The 16,532-nt window shown below is 42.3% G+C and overlaps 1 protein-coding gene and 1 long non-coding RNA gene across 4 annotated transcripts in view; one reads left to right on the forward strand and one right to left on the reverse strand.

Moving 5' to 3' along the window:
* Positions 1-1,677: 1,677 nt before the first annotated feature.
* LOC133485642 (uncharacterized) lies at positions 1,678-15,063 on the reverse strand. Its single transcript, XR_009790744.1, has 3 exons — positions 14,931-15,063; positions 3,407-3,533; positions 1,678-3,037 (listed from the first exon to the last, which is right to left on the reverse strand). It is a non-coding gene; the product is annotated as an uncharacterized LOC133485642 (long non-coding RNA).
* Positions 13,857-16,532, forward strand: part of foxn2a (forkhead box N2a) — a 30,788-nt gene continuing 28,112 nt past the window's right edge. Inside the window, exon 1 of one of the 3 annotated variants that reach the window (XM_061789674.1) lies at positions 13,857-14,035. The gene's annotated coding sequence lies outside the window, so the exon portion shown is untranslated. Of the gene's footprint in view, positions 14,036-14,059; positions 14,415-16,532 lie in introns of those variants that run through there. The other 2 variants (XM_061789673.1, XM_061789675.1) reach the window with 2 other exon arrangements.

The following is a 16,532-nucleotide window of genomic DNA, read 5'->3' on the forward strand; positions in this document are numbered from 1 at the left end:
GAGATTTACAAAATAGCCTTCGTGATTAGCAACTTCATGTATACTGACATGGTGCCGGGGTTACTCCGTATATCAATCAGATGCGCACAGAAACCTGGGTCAGTCCTTCACTTCCAATAACCCTCTATTATGCTTTGTCTCCAACACATATTACTGATTGATAGTCATTTAACCCTGTCAGTATCTGAAGGCATCCACTGGGACAGAGGCAGACACAACAGGATAAGCGTCTTTGTCTCAGACTCTTGTCTGTCAGAGACCCCTCCTTCCATCCCCTCTTCTATTTGGGCGGCTGTTACAGAGAGGGCAGATGGCTCATTACCATAAATAGGACAAGGAGAGAGTGAGTGAGGGGGCCATGCACACCGACCAAGAGGACCATACTGCCTAAAAACGAGGAAATAGGAGGCCGTTGCTAGGAGAGAGGAGCGACAGCTTTATGGTAACACAAAGCTGATACCCCCCCATATCTAAACTCATCTCGTTCCTGCCCCCTTTTCCCTGAGCACTGAGTTTGCTGGTTGGGGACAGATGGTCATTGGGCCCCACTGTCATTACAGCTGGACACGGGCTTCAACAACACAGTGGGACCTGGCAGGAGTGACTCACACCTCATCCTGTCCAACCTATGAGGAATGGGAGCAGCGCGTGCTGCAGCCCAGGCCAGCAGCTAAGAATAGATCCACACTTGTTGCCCACAGGAAATGTGTAGCATCACAATGGTTGTTTTTTTTAAAGGTAGTTTAATACATTGTCTGTACTGTAGGAAGCCCTAACCTTACATGATGCACTTTCAAGCTTACACATTGATGCTGATGTCGGGAGAGTTGTTGTTTTTTTAGCCAGATAGTGTTGTTATTTTTAATCCTCCACTTGAGTCACTGACCTTGTTTTAAAAGGCTGCAAAGCTTAGTAAATGTATTCATCTGTATGCAAATTAAAAGTACACCAAAATATGGGCCATACTGTGAGGTAAGGTGAGGAATTACATCCTCCCATGTTGAGTATGTCAGTCAAGTCCACATATCAGAGTCTGTAGCACATATGTCCTCAGTGGACCTTTGATTGCAGCTAAATGTCTTACAGAAAAAGGAGGAGCAGCGTCTTATTAAGATAAATGTTACACATTAATACTTTAGTGGGGGTAATTATGGAGCAGTTAACTTAATATGATTAGAAAGTACACACCAACTTCAAATGATCGTGTGTCATTTCCAAGGAAAACTAATTAGATGTGATAGGTTGCATGATGGGATCACATTTATATTTTGGGAGCACAGAATGGGAAAGGGGAGAGAATGGAGGCAGCAGAAAGGTGGGCCTGCATTACCTAGCCCTCCGACTTGGTTGCATAGGAACACGAGAGCCATGCCTACCCTGCAGACACACTCCTTTCCTCTCTTTTCTGCCATGCTTCATTACCCTGTGCTCAGCCAGGCACAGAGGCACTGCACCACTTTCTCCAGTCTACAGCCGTGTGCCCTCTTACAGCCTTGCAGTCAGATTCTCTATAGTCTCAGGCGGGATAGACGCCCTCAGGCATTGGGTCACTCTCGCTTTTTATGCACGGAGCTACACGATGGGTAGAGTGGTACTTGTAGCCATTTATCAGGCAAGGCACCATGTTAATAACTATAGGGCAAGGAACCACTTTTGGTAACTGAAACTTGAGGCAAAATAGACAAAACACACTTAGTGCAGTAGAACCATTCGATTTCTCTCAGCCAATTATTCATACATTCATTCATCTTCCGTCTATTTCCGCTGTCTCCAAACACCTCCTACAACTTCACAAGGAGGACACTAGTAGCATTTGCAAACAATCCACAAGACATTGGTCCATTCAGCATGTTTTAGGTCTCTCCAAAAGCCTCTTTCTGGTTGCACATATCCAGAACACCTCAGAAGGGAACAGAATGGGAGGCATAGGAGATGCCCAACCAATCTAAACTGAATCCCCTGGATCCATCACCCGCTGCAGGTGGCTAAGTAGGGGACTGGGGCATTGTGTGCTGGGCGGCAGTCAAGGACAGGTGCCTTGGTACCCCTGCCATCCTTTAATTACCGAATCTGGTTCTTCTGAGGTTAATTAAGTATTTTAATGGGTGCCCCATAAAAGGCTACGCAAGGAGTCAAAATGAACCCTGAATGCCTCATTTGGAGGTATCAGAACAGAACATTCTCCTAGCTCATCACCTAAGAGAAAATGTTTAGATTTCTATACCACTTATCCCTTATAGAGTCACGGGGATGGCTGACGTTGGGTGTGGTTTACCATATAAAGCTCACCTAGATAATAACGAAGCATTTCAAATTTAATGATGTTATATGGCACCATAGTGCTCTTGTGGTCAGAATTGTTGCTCTGCAACAAGAAGATTTGGGGATTACATCATCATTGGTTTTGGCCACTCTGTTGGCACATTCTCCCTTTGCTTGTATGGGTTTTACTATGCATCCTCCTAGTCCAAAAACATGTAAAGTGTGTTAGGTTAATTAAAGACTAAATTGTTGTTGTGATCTCTATTTGTTAATCCTCTGATTGACAAGTGATCAGTCCAGATATGGTCAAAATGTTTTTTCCAGATATACTGTAGGTAATTTTATTTCCCGATAATGATATACCTGTAGTATTTTCTCTTAAAATTACTTGAAAAATGAATGGCAATTTTGTCTTAACATTTCACCACTAATTTGTAAAAACACATTTTATATGGAAAGCACACTAAAATGAATAAAATATTAATAGAAATAAAATAAAACAAGTATCTCGTGGCAAAATAAATAGTAGATAATAAACAATTCAAAATAGCAGATAGTACAACCAGTTTTCAAAGAAAGCAATGAAGTGCAAAGAATAAAAATAAATACAAATAGCAATAACAAAACGCTTCAAGTAACATTTGAGTTTGCATACCATTTAACCAGAAAAAGTAAAAATAAATGAACTGCTCCAGAGGTTGAATGTGAGGAACTCAAGTTGGTCAGCTTGTTCTGAAGGTATTTGGGATCCCCGACTGGTGTCGCAGTCTGAACTCTAGAGGCAATATATAAATGGATAGTTAGATAAGAGATTAAAAAGAAATAAGAGATGAAGAAGAAAATAGAGTCATATGGATATACAAGTAGATAAATGGATGTTGTTAGCTTTGTGTGCTGAGCTGTAAATAAAGTAAATTACAAATGAACAGAAGACTCAAGATCTCTTGGGAATAACAGAGTGACCAAAGTCACCAAACTTGACTGTCCAGAACAGGTTTCACAACACGCGACGGCCGGTCTTACCCAACCATACTGCTGCAACTAGCGGTGGCTCACTCGACTCGTGTGTCGATGAAGAATGCAGCTAGCTCCTAGAACTAATGTGAATTGCAGAACAAATTGATCAAAAACACTTTGAACACACCTTGCAATCCCAGCTCACTCCCTGCAACTGGGGAAGCTCGTTGCTTTGCTGGGCTCGGCTGCCGGTAGACCAGCGTGTCTCTCCCTAGTCCGCGGTGGCCGGGCGGCGGTGGCGCGTAAGCATATCACTAAGGGGAGGGAAATAAATTTAGCTTAGTAACGACAAGGGAAAGCTAAAATAACGATATAAACTATAGAGGGTTATATTGTACGGTAGACTTTTTTTTTTTTAATCACACTACAGTGTATATTGTCATATCGCAGAGCTCTAGTCCAGGGTGTACCCCATCTCTAATCCAAGTTAACCGTATAGAAAATGGATATGAGCCAACAACCTTAGTCATTATAATCATGATAACATTTTGAAAAAATGATGTTTTGTACCATTCAATAAATGTCTAGGGTTGAAACGGAAAAAAGTGCCCTATAAAGGGTTACCAGTATGTTTGCGACAAACGGTTGTGGCTTCATATGTGGCGTTCACGGCTCTGCCTGTTACACTGAATTCATGAGTATCCATGCTTCACCTGGTCATCATCAATTGAGGTTATACATAAAGGTTAGGACACAGTTTTTCTGAATAAGTAATTGCCACCAGCAGTTGTAACTTTTACCCGACATGCATAAATACTGACAATGATGCAGGAGCATTAACAACGCATAACACTGGTAGTGCCAGCTAACGCTGCTGCGCATAAGACCACAATTGTCCAAGACGATACAGTGTGTTTGTGAGCGAGGAATGGCGGGGTGGACTAGAAGCTGCGCAAATCTATGCGGGTGTCAAAGAACAAAGCTGTTGTTGTTGTGACAGTAAAGCTACCAGCCAGATGTCTCGCAGACGTCACGACTTCGCATAGCTGATGGTGCATTTTAAACTGAGAGATCTACGTGAGATGTGGGGTTGTCTCATAGTGCTCCTGCTCCACTGTTAATTGACTGCAAGTGTTCATTTGTGTGTAAGGAGCAGTCATTAAGGGCGAATAACCAAATTTGGTTCGGCAATAGACCGTCCAGGGATCAATGGGTTTATTCAATCACCCCTGCATGTGGTGTATTGTTTAACTTTGCAACAGAGACTTGCTGTTTTAGTGTATTTCGAAGTGCAGCAAGATAGCAATGGTCAATAAAGAGAAAAGAAAAAGATTCAAGGCGATGGAATAAAAAGATGACAGTTCAGTTCGGGGCAAAGAAGGCAGTCTTTGCTTGTTATCAAGTTGTAGAAATCACTGTCTTTGTAAACAGTACAATCACTTACAGTGTATTGATTGCCTGCCTAAGCCTATAATCAGTGATGTACACACGAGGAAAATGTAAACAGAAGAATGTAGTTTCTTTGTGTCAGAAGCTACTGTCACAATATTTTTATCTGTAAAAATATTGGCCAGATTATATGTATGGATAATTTAATGTACTGTATGGTTAGCAAGAAAAATGTTGAAGAAAAATAGCCTTACAAAATGTGCTAAATGTTGTGAATTAATTTAATTTTACTTCATGTCAGTTGCACCCCCTTGTACCTGGCAGAAACAAAATTGTGCTTTCAGTGATGACTTTTATATAAGATTGTTGATTGATTGATGTCTTTTTAAAGTGCTTTCCTCTTAACTGATTATCAAAGAAACAGTAAAATTGCAAAAAGTGACATATGATCAGCCTTTAAACAGCTAGTTAAAGGTCATTTAACTGTTGAGTTTGTTTTTAATTAAACCCATGTTAAATTTAATGTACTCTCCCTATTGATGGCATGCTTAATTCTCCAAAGGAACAAAATGACTATTGGGCCTGGTAATACAACATGTTCCCGCTGTAACCTGAATAAATCGAATCAATACAGAATTACAGGATATTTGTTTTACGATTGAAAAGATCATTCCTCTGCCCTCCACATTGAGCACTTTATTGCCTGCGCCTGAAAGGAGGCACTTATCTGCTGACAGATAACAGACAATCAGCAATTGCTGACACAATTCATAAAACTGGGTTAACATAAAGGATTGTCAAACAAAGGCTTCTGTCGGCAAACATCCTCTTCAACTGAGGATGACTGCAGGCAAAAGCTGGGAGAACCTCCAGGGAAACAAACCTGAAGAACAAAGCAGGTGTTGCATTTGAAATAAGTTGACCACGCCTGGTTTGCTCTGTTAACAGTTAGCAAGTGGGTAGAGCAACATGGAGTCACAGAAAAGATCAAGCTTTTTAACCAGAAAGAGGGCCATGGCAGCTTAACAATTATTGTGGGCATAGTTGAATGCAAGTACGATTTCTTGTTAAACCACTCTGACTATACTTAGCTAGCAACAATGGACGTCATTCACTAACAGTGCGTATGCACACATTTGTGTTTAAATCGTACGTACGCGTTTAACGCACAAATCTGTGATTAAGCAATGTGTTCATACTTGAATATGTGCGTACTTTGCGAACAAATTTAGAAAGTGCTGTATATGTGTATCCGCCGTCTCTGTGTTGGTAGTTGTCACGCAACGAGCAGTTTTCACTGGTTCATGCTTTGATCATGCAACCATCGGAAAAAAAGCCAATGAATCAGAATCAGAATCATCTTTATTTGCCAAGTATGTTCAAAACACACAAGGAATTTGTCTCTGGTAGTTGGAGCCGCTCTAGTACAACAGACAGTCAATTTACAGAACACTTTGGAGACATAAAGACATTGACAAAAACAATTGTGCAAAAAGATGCAGAGTCCTCTAGCACTTAGAGCAGTTCGAATGACTAATATTGCAATAGTCCGGTGCAATGACCATTGTGCAAAGGGCGCTGAGACTTCAAGGATTGTATGCGGTTTAAAGTGACGAGTAGTGCGATAATCTGGGACAATGTTGGTTGTGCAAATGTTACAGATACTCCTCAATCAGTGTGCAAATGGAGCAGATGCTACTCTGGCATGAGTGGCCAGTATATGCAAATAGTGCAGCATGGCGAGACAACTACAGTGAGTGCACGAGTAATACATAATACAGAAATGTGACAACGAACTCAAGTCAAAAAATTGCCAGCTTGTTGTAATGGAATTATAGGTTAGGTGTTTAAGAAGTTGATCGCAAGAGGGAAGAAGCTGTTGGAATGTCTACTAGTTCTAGTTTGCATTGATCGGTAGCGCCTACCTGAGGGAAGGAGCTGGAAGAGCTGGTGACCGGGGTGCGGAGGGTCCGAGAGGATTTTGCACGCCCTTGTCTTAGTTCTGGCAGCGTGCAAGTCCTCAATGGTGGGTAGAGGGGTACCGACAATCCTTTCAGCAGTTTTGATTGTCCGTTGCAGTCGGAGTTTGTCCTTTTTTGTAGCAGCACCAAACCAGACTGTGATGGAAGAACACAGGACTGATTCGATGACCGCTATGTAGAACTGTCTCAGCAGCTCCGGTGGCAGGCCATGCTTTCTCAGAAGCCGCAGGAAGTACATCCTCCGCTGGGCCTTTTTGAGGATGGAGTTGATGTTGGTCGCCCACTTCAGGTCCCGAGAGATTGTAATTCCCAGGAACTTGAAGGTCTCGACGGTTGACACAAGGCAGCTGGACAACGTGAGGGGCAGCTGTGGCGAAGGATGCCTCCTGTACTCCACGATCATCTCTACAGTCTTGAGCGTGTTCAGCTCCAGGTTGTGTCGGCCGCACCACAGCTCCAGCCGCTCCGCTTCCTGTCGATATGCAGACTCGTCACCGTCCTTGATTAGGCCGATGACAGTGGTGTCATCTGCAAACTTCAGGAGTTTGACAGTCGGGTTCGCTGAGGTGCAGTCGTTCGTGTAGAGAGAGAAGAGCAGCGGAGAGAGGACACAACCTTGGGGCGCCCCAGTGCTGATGCTGCGTGTGGATGAGGTGGCCTCCCCCAGCCTGACCTGCTGTGTCCTGCCCGTCAGAAAGCTGTAAATCCACTGGCAGATGGCAGGTGAGACGCTGAGCTGGAGAAGCTTGGATGAAAGGAGTTCAGGGATGATGGTGTTGAACGCTGAGCTGAAGTCCACGAACAGGATCCTCGCGTAGGTCCCTGCACTGTCGAGGTGTTCTAGGATGAAGTGCAGTCCCACGTTGACTGCATTATCCGCAGACCTGTTTGCTTGGTAGGCAAACTGGAGGGGGTCCAGCAGGGGACCTGTGACACTCTTGAGGTGGTCCAGCACGAGACGTTCAAAGGACTTCATGATGTCAAAGCGACAGGCCTGTAGTCATTCAGACCCGAGATTGCAGGTTTCTTGGGGACTGGAATGATGGTGGAGCGTTTGAAACAGGATGGAACTTCGCACATTTCCAGAGATCTATTGAAGATCTGAGTGAAGACTGGAGCGAGCTGGTCCGCGCAGACTTTGAGGCAGGATGGGGACACATGGTCCGGGCCTGCCGCTTTGTTAATCTTCTGTTGTTTGAAGATGCGTCTCACATCCTGTTGCATGAATCCAAAGCTGCAGAGTTTTTGTATCGATCAAATACATATGCACACAACTAATCACGAACAACATTTCCCGAAAGTTACAGTTGAAAAACGACCGTCAAAAAGATCACAGCCACACACTGCGTCACTGTCTTGCTTGTGCCGTGACTCTGAGCACTCAGGCATGGCTTGTATATTTTCTGTCACTTCCAACTCTAATCTCATGAATTTGATCAACTACAAATGCCTCTTTGCTGTAGCCTACTATATTTATTCATCACATCTATTTTCACCACTAGTGCCGTGTTTGTTCATTATCAGCTCTTAATAAAAAAATGTCTATGCAGGTTTTGTGTGCAGCATCGTCTAATTTGACTTTGGAAGTATCCATCCATCCATCCATTTTCTTTACCGCTTATCCTCACTTGGGTCACGGGCTGCTGGAGTCTATCCCAGCTATCTTCGGGCAGGAGGCGGGGTACACCCTGAACCGGTCGCCAGCCAATCGCAGGGTACATAGAAACAAACAACCATTCGACTCCCATTCACACCTACGGGTAATTTAGAGTCTTCAATCAACCTACCACGCATGTTTTTGGGATGTGGGAGGAAACCGGAGTGCCCGGAGAAAACCCACCCAGGTATGGGGAGAACATGCAAACTCCACTCAGGCGGGGCCTGGATTTAAACCCCGGTCCCCAGAACTGTAAGGCAGATTTGGTAACCAGTCGGCAGATGTGCTAACCAGTCGGCCACCGTGCCACTTTGGAATTAATGAAATATAATTAACGGCATTATTATACATTGTCAGTTTCTGTGTGTGTCAAGCTTTCCAATGATACAAACCTTTTGAAAATAGTATAAAGAAGAGCGTTAAGAACGTTTTGGGGCCATGTCTTGCAACTTTTAACCTCTGCGCATTGGCTGAGATGGTTCAAACAGAAGCCCTTTTAAAGGGAAATAGGGATGCACTTTATGGAGATTGGAGCGCCACGGGCACGAGCCCGTCATTTAGAATGCATTCTGAGTCATTAACATACGCACGGTGGTGTGACGAAAATTGTCCAGTGTCATGAATCTGATGGGGATTTTTCATATATTGTATGCCCAACTTGTGCGCAGCGTGAGAACATTTCTCCACATTTATTAGTGAATGAGGCCCAGTGTCATTATGCCTAAGTGTATGTGTACATTTGTTTGCCTATGCATGTGTACCTGTGCATTCTAGCACAATTCTCTTGACCTTTCCTCCATTTTACATATCTAAGGAGCTATTTAACCTAGTACGGTCGTCTTTTAGCCTTGTTTCTATTACAACAGTGGGACATATTGAACATATGAACTCACTGTCTGTACAGTGTCCATCCACACTTGTGGAAGGTACAGTATTTTATCTATCTATATACACTACTGTGTAAGGGTTAAGTATTGGGTCATAACTAACTTTGTTGTTTTAATAAGATGTTTTCATAGCGCTCATTTTGGCATTGTAGGTTCACAGTTCTATTTAATGGACAAAAATATGAACTGTTTCCCATTTGTTGTTGGGTAGAGCCAAGGAAGAATGCATTATGTGCTCATTATAAAATGTGGTGAGGATCTGGATAAAGTTGTGTTGTATCCACCCTCCAGAATCATAATCCTCTATTAACTAGGGATTGGCTAATACCGATAGCAGGTATTGGTATCACGCTGATACTAGCCTTATTTCAAGGTATTTATAGTGAAGGATACCAGCCACATATAATTAAGGCAAAAAAAATCTGACATTGAGTAAGTCCAAATTGCCAGTATTTGGCACTACACTGAAGCGGTTTGACACATCGGCGAATCATCATGTGCATCAGAAAGACAAAAAGGTCTTTCTTGCCAATTATCTGTCATTGTGTTAACTGAAATTTTAGTAGTAGTGGCATTGGTACTAGGTATTGTTGAGTACTCAAGAGTGAATACCAATGACAATCAACAAAGGCAAGAGTGAATACTCTTGAGTATTGAAATACCGACACCACTATTGGCATCAGTCTAAAAAAAGTGGTATCGAACATTGCTACTATTAACCAAGAAGTAGCCAGTTAAGACACTACCAGCTATGACTTTCACTTGTATTATCATTGGGATCTTCTGTGCTACTGAGACACTCTAGCTATAAATTAGAATATTGCTAAACAAAAATTAGAGTGGTGTATCTACAGTGCCTCCATAAATGTTGCAAATAATCAAAGGGGATTGGAATTGAGGCTAAAGCGAGTCGTCGTCATGAACCCCTTGGCGCTTGTTGGTCATTGATGACTTACACCATATTCACCATCAATTCAGTGGGTGTGCATTAGAAAGACACCCCCTTGGGTAAAGTAACCACGTGTTCTTGAGTATAAATGCTCTGTTAAATAGACTACCGTAGTTCCCATACTTACACTCACACACAGCATATTTAAATGCGGCTAGCACAAGGCAAGCAATTTTCTAATTTCCTATTTTTTTTTTTTTTAATATAATTTTTTTCTGATACCTGTATTTGTCAGCTGCGGCGGCATGGTGCAATGGTTAGCACATCTGCCTCACAGTTCTGAGGACTGGGGTTCAAATCCCGGCATCACCTGTGTGGAGTTTGCATGTTCTCACCGTGCCTTCGTGGATTTTCTCCGGGCACTCTGGTTTCCTCCAACATCCCAAAAACATGCGTGGTAGGTTAATCGAAGACTCTAAACTGTCCGTAGGTGTGAATGTGAGTGCAAATGGTTCTTTGTTTATATGTGCCCTGCGATTGGCTTGCGACCAGTTCAGGGTGTACCCTGCCTCTCGCCCGAAGATAGCTGGGATAGGCTCAGGCACACCTGCGACCCGAGGGAGGAGAACCGGTACAGAAAATGGATGGATGTATTTGTCAACTGCCCTCCCTTGCAACATCATGTTAGGCCTGGGGTCTATAGCAAATGAGATTGGGCTGAGTGGGCACCTGATTGTCTGTGATTGACTGTGTTTCTATTCCAAAGCTTGCTAAAAAGAGGGTAAAAAGAAAATAGAGAGGGTGCAACAAAGGCAAGAGGACAGAGGGAATATAGTGCAATATACAAACAAGGTTTGTCACTAGTAGACAGTTTTATGAGCTCCAGACCTGCTGAAATTGAGTAGCGCGTGTGTGCAGCGCCTCTTATCGCTTCGCTGGCAGTAAAGGGAGGGCAAGAGCCTCAACACTTGGCGCTCCGTAAAAATGGTCTGATTCATTTTCCGCCTGAGAGGGTCTCACTGGGGCAGCATCAGAGCAGCCAGCCCACACAGATTTATGGACCATTAAAGCAGCGGGGCTCCTGACCACTCTGCCACCATAGGCTGGCTTGCAAAAACACACCGCGCCCTCATTCATGCTCAGTCACTACTCTACAGGATGGGATAGATTCCTCATTGTTCATCCCCTCACATTTACTGCCGTACATGAACTCTACTCAAAGTCTGTAATCCTGCACTTCTTCACCTTACTCCTCTTTACCTGAGAGAGCTGTTTACTCTTAATTGTGTTACTGCAACCACTTTCATGTTAACACAAAACTTTAAGATGTTCCACATGAAAGTTTTTATTTTTCCCCCAGTCGCACCCTGAATGCAGTTTGTTATACAACTCTGGATATATGCTCCAATACCATGCACAACATTTCTGATGGTAGTCAGTAGGGTATGTTGCTTTAGCCAAACCGTTTAGCAATCAGATTAGCCCCATTTTAGACACATCGGCTAATGGTCCTGTCTTTTCAAGGCATCCTCTATCAACAGTTTCCCTGGTGATTAATGCTTCTCCTCTCTGTCCCTCGCTAGCTTTGCAACTTCATCCCTGAGAGTGACGCCAGGAGGGAAAATGGGACGCAGTCTACGCAGCTTGCTGTCCCTAAGAATAGCTTTGTTGTGCAAGAAAATGATGTCAGCATAGGCCTTAAAAACATGAATGAATATAACATGACAATGATAATGCCCACCTAAACCATGAACTATCTCTTCCTTTTCTCACTTTGAGTCTGTGCATTATGTACCTGTTTGAGATGCAAAGCATGAAAATGATTTTAATGACAGGCCTGAAATACTTCAAGTCAAGCATTTGCTGTGGTATACAACAACCGCTGCAAAACCTGTTTGCCAAGTTAAAACAAGGCCAAAGCAAATTTGTGCATCTACTGTACAACAGACAGCACATACGCCATGACGGCATGATTGCTATGTGGGTTTATGCACAATAAAGGCACACAGGGAACCTATTAGATCAGACCACAGAGAGGTACTTATGTATGCTTATGAAATAGGTTGAGCACGATATCACCAGTATGTGAAAGTTGCACGTTGGTGTGAAGTCGCTTTCAGCCAGTAAAGCTGCACTCCACAGATAGCCAAGGACAGATTAAAAAAAAAAAAAACCTGCTCTCTTCCACCGCACGTTTAGGCTAAAATGTTAATGTTGTGGTGCAAAGGTCTTTGCATATTTCACTTACATCGGATGCATTTTGTGTGCAGTTTGGAAAATATAATAATTCTTAACTCTAGCTATCTGTCTTAGAGGTGCAACTTGTCAAAATGTTTACATTTGGGGTTCAGTTAACAATAGCACACTCATTTGGCAAATTTTTGTCAACTTTTGGTATGTGACCCTATAATGGACCTAAGTGAGAAACTTCAAGTCATTCAGACTTAAGCAGAAGGGGAGACATCTTTTAAATTGTGTAACATTGGGGCTTAATAATAGGGCTGCAATGGGGCAAATTTCGATTGTCCAACAGACTTTTTCTGTAGAAAACAGGAAGCTGGGTTTGTGTGGGAAATCCATCTATCCATCCATCCATTTCTGTACCGCTTTTCCTCACTCGGGTCACGGGCGTGCTGGAGCCTATCCCAGCTCTCTTTGGCGAGAGGCGGGGTACACCCTGAACTGGTTGGCAGCCAATCGCAGGGCACATATAAACAAACAACAATTCGCACTCACATTCACGCCTATACGGGCAATTTAGAGTCATCAATTAACCTACTGTGCATGTTTTTGGGATGTGGGAGGAAATCAGAGTGCCCGGAGAAAACCCACGCAGGCACGGGGAGAACATGCAAACTCCACACAGGCGGGGCCGGGATTTGAACCCCAGTCCTCAGAACTGTGAGGCGGATGTGCTAACCAGACAGCCGCTGTGTGGGAAATGTCAAGTCAAAGTCAAGTTTAAAGTACATTGCCAACCACACTTCAAACACGGTGCCATGATAACAATGTGTATAAAAGTGAAGAAAGTAAAATTAAACAGCAACATTGCACAAAATAAGGCCATGAGATTTATTATTTCACTTTCACAGCGTTAAGCACAAATTGAAGAGGCCTCTGAGCTGCATGCACAGTATAAAAACAACAATAATAATGTTTGTACAAATACAATGCATGCCTGTCTGAAAAAAAAATGTAATAAAACAAAATGCATGTCCATCATGGGACAAACATTAAATATGCTTGTAATTTTGGACGAGAACCTCCCAGTATGGGTCCGCAACCTACTTAATCATACAACACAATATCAATCAAGCATTGATTACAACTCATTTTCATAATCTACACTTAAAATCACAACTCGCTAAACAACTCAATAAATAGCAAATGAACCTTGACAGGAATGTTACTGAAATATGTGTTTTGTCTTAGGTATCACTCAGCATGTGATCAATGTGTGTGTGTTCACAGGTCTGGTTAGCTCATGAGTATCACGGTTTACTTTAGGTGGGGCCCTGTTGAGGGTCCACTGTGATGGGTGTGGTGACACATCCTCTCCCCGCCCCGAGGTGTTTGTGTATAATCTAAACAACATTCAGTTTAAACGACCTCTAACAATCCTTTCCGCGTATACGTCGCTGTCAGCGGTGCAATATTAAAATAATTAAATGTTTCAATCTATTTCCCTCTGCTAGAGGGAGATGGCAAAAAAAGTGAAAGCCTATTTGGCGATGCAAAATAGGATAGCGTGCGCGCTCGTGGAGCCCCTTGGCTGCGGCAGTTGCCAGGGGAGATAGGAGGGGAGGGGCTGTGATTGGCTGGAGTGGCTGTGTTGCCATGACGACGGCTAGGGGTTTGGTAGCGTTGCCGTGCGCTGTGTGATCCGCGCGCTGCGTGCATGGAGGAAGCAGCTGCTGATCTGATCTCTGACATTGTGCGAGGCAGACAACCGAATAAACTGCGTACTGTCGTGTCTTTAAACACGCCGCGCTGAGACACGCCGTACATGATAGTGAGTATTACACCCTCCTCCCGCTTTCTCGCTGTTGTTTGAAGTCCGTGTGTGTTTGCGAGGCGTGTGTTTCGGAACAAGCTAAAAGTAAACGTGGTCAAGTGACTTTGCTCAGAGCAGCCAGCATGGCAGAATAAGCGACAGCATGTGGCAGCTAGCTAACGTTACTTCCCCTCTGCTTCCCAAGCTCCAATATTCAAGTACCCAGCCTTTTATTCCAAGCACATACCTCTGTTTATCCTCAGCTATGTCACCTTTATCGACAAATAATCGATAGAGGAGTTAAAGTTGTACAATGCTAACGCTAGCTTTGGATTTCCCCTCACTCACTGACCTACCGAGCGGCTGCCAAGGCTACTTCGCTTCGTGCCTGTACTGGGTGAGCTAACGCATGAAACGCTTACTGTTAAAGCTGACCAAATGGTTGTTAAGCGGTAATAAGTTACTCGGTAACGAGTCCGGTTTGTCGGGATGTATTGTGCAATAGTTCACGTCACTCCGTGTAACTTCATATTCCACGTAGCATGTGACTGTGTGGTGATTCATCCATCCGTTTATCAAGTCACCAACAGTAATTTGTTTTCTTTGAATGCTGTACATTTTAAACTAACGACAATTGAAGTCGACAGCAGTGATACTTTATTCAAGTAAATATATTTATTCTGTCTTATCTATACATGACAAATATGTAATGGTATATTTCTACAGGACCGAAGATTGTGAGGCTACATTGGTTGAGCACATGATGTAATGGATTATCACAAGATTGTCCCACATAATGCGTGTTCTGTAAATAATATCTAAATGTAGAGATTATGCTTTTATTGACGTTCACAAGAGACTGATGTTATTCAGGATGCCATCAAATGTTACAGTGACAAAATAGTCCACTTACCATTACTTCTTCTTTACTTTATCCTCTACATTAACTGGATCCATCCTTAATTTCCTACTTACTGTCGATGTGTTTTTTGTGTTTGGAGAAAAAATGTTGCGCTGTGACATTGAGATTGACTTACTTAATTAAGCCTATTTTGACAGTTGTTAAAGACCTTGTGGTAAATAGAATGCAAAACAAAGGGCGATAAAGATAAATGAACAAAATAAAGCCGATGTTATCAATCTGCCATTACTTTATAGCCAGTGTTTCTATGGCCACAACCATCTGTTGTTTTCATTGTTGTTTGTAGTCCTTGCATGTATTCCACGTCTGTATGTACAGAGGCCTTTGCAGGGTTAGTACTCTTGCCCCCCAGAATAGCTGAGAGCCTGCTAACTTTACTGACATTCATTACTATAAATAGGACTCCGCAATGTTGTTTTTGCTGATGTTAAATACCTTTAATTTCGGTGAATCCCTGTAACATTAAGAGTAAAATTTAATTCATTATTTAAGTAGAGGCCACAGTAGTAGGAATGGTTACTGTGAGTAAACATAAAATTGCACTAAAAATTTAGTTTGGGTTAGATGTTGACAGCGCACTGATGTTCTCCAATCATTCACTCATGATAAACAACAACAATTAGTAATTTTTGTTTTGAAAGTAACAGGGGAGACATAATGCAAACCTGCTGACATAAGCTAGAAACATGCAAATTAAAAGTACAGTGGACCCCCGCATACTTGCGGTTGGGCAATGTGGTTTCACTAATTTGCAGATTTTTTTCTCTATTTCTTTTTTTTTAAAACTTTTTTTAATTTATTTTTTTTCCCTATTAATTTTTTTTTTCTTTTTTGCGGTGAACCAACCCCAAAAACGCTTATTAGCGGTTTATCCCCACTTATTGAAGAATATTTTGGGTTTAAAAATAAATAAATATATATATATATATATATATATATATATATATATTATTATTATTTTTTTCTTTTCTTCAATACAACTATAATGGGTGCCAATTATCCGCGGATTGTTGCCATTCGTGGTCCGGCGATCTCTATCCCCCCACGAATAGTGGGGTCCACTGTAATAATGTTAATCTGTTAATGTCTCATGCTTTAGTGATAGGTACTCAAATGTTAAATGAGGTTCTATAAGGTAATGTAATAACAACCTGCTTTTAAAAAATAAAACAGCCGAATGAATGCATTAGTGACTATTTTCTTTTAAATTCTGCTAAATTTTATATCCTTACCATAAATGTAATCCATTCATCAAAGAATACAGAATTTATGTATTATCACAGTAATGACAAAAGTAATGCATCTGTTCAAATTAATAGAAATAGTGGTTGACCTCGCTCCTAAGGATGGACGGCCTTTGGGTTGTTCGAGGTGATGACTAACATGACAGTGTTTTGGTTTGAATTTGGTATTTTATTGTTCTTGGACCGTTTATAATCAGGGATATTTGTTGCGGTTTTAAAAAAAACTGTGTATCTGTAACTATTTTCATACTCAGTGTGATTGATATGGGAGCAAGCTGATGATGTAACCAAACCATTTGAATGACTGACTGCTTGTGTGTCATGATTATCGAGGGCTATTACTTAGGGA

This window comes from Phyllopteryx taeniolatus, chromosome 11, assembly GCF_024500385.1.
Source record: "Phyllopteryx taeniolatus isolate TA_2022b chromosome 11, UOR_Ptae_1.2, whole genome shotgun sequence".
Classification (NCBI taxonomy): Eukaryota; Metazoa; Chordata; class Actinopteri; order Syngnathiformes; family Syngnathidae; genus Phyllopteryx; species Phyllopteryx taeniolatus.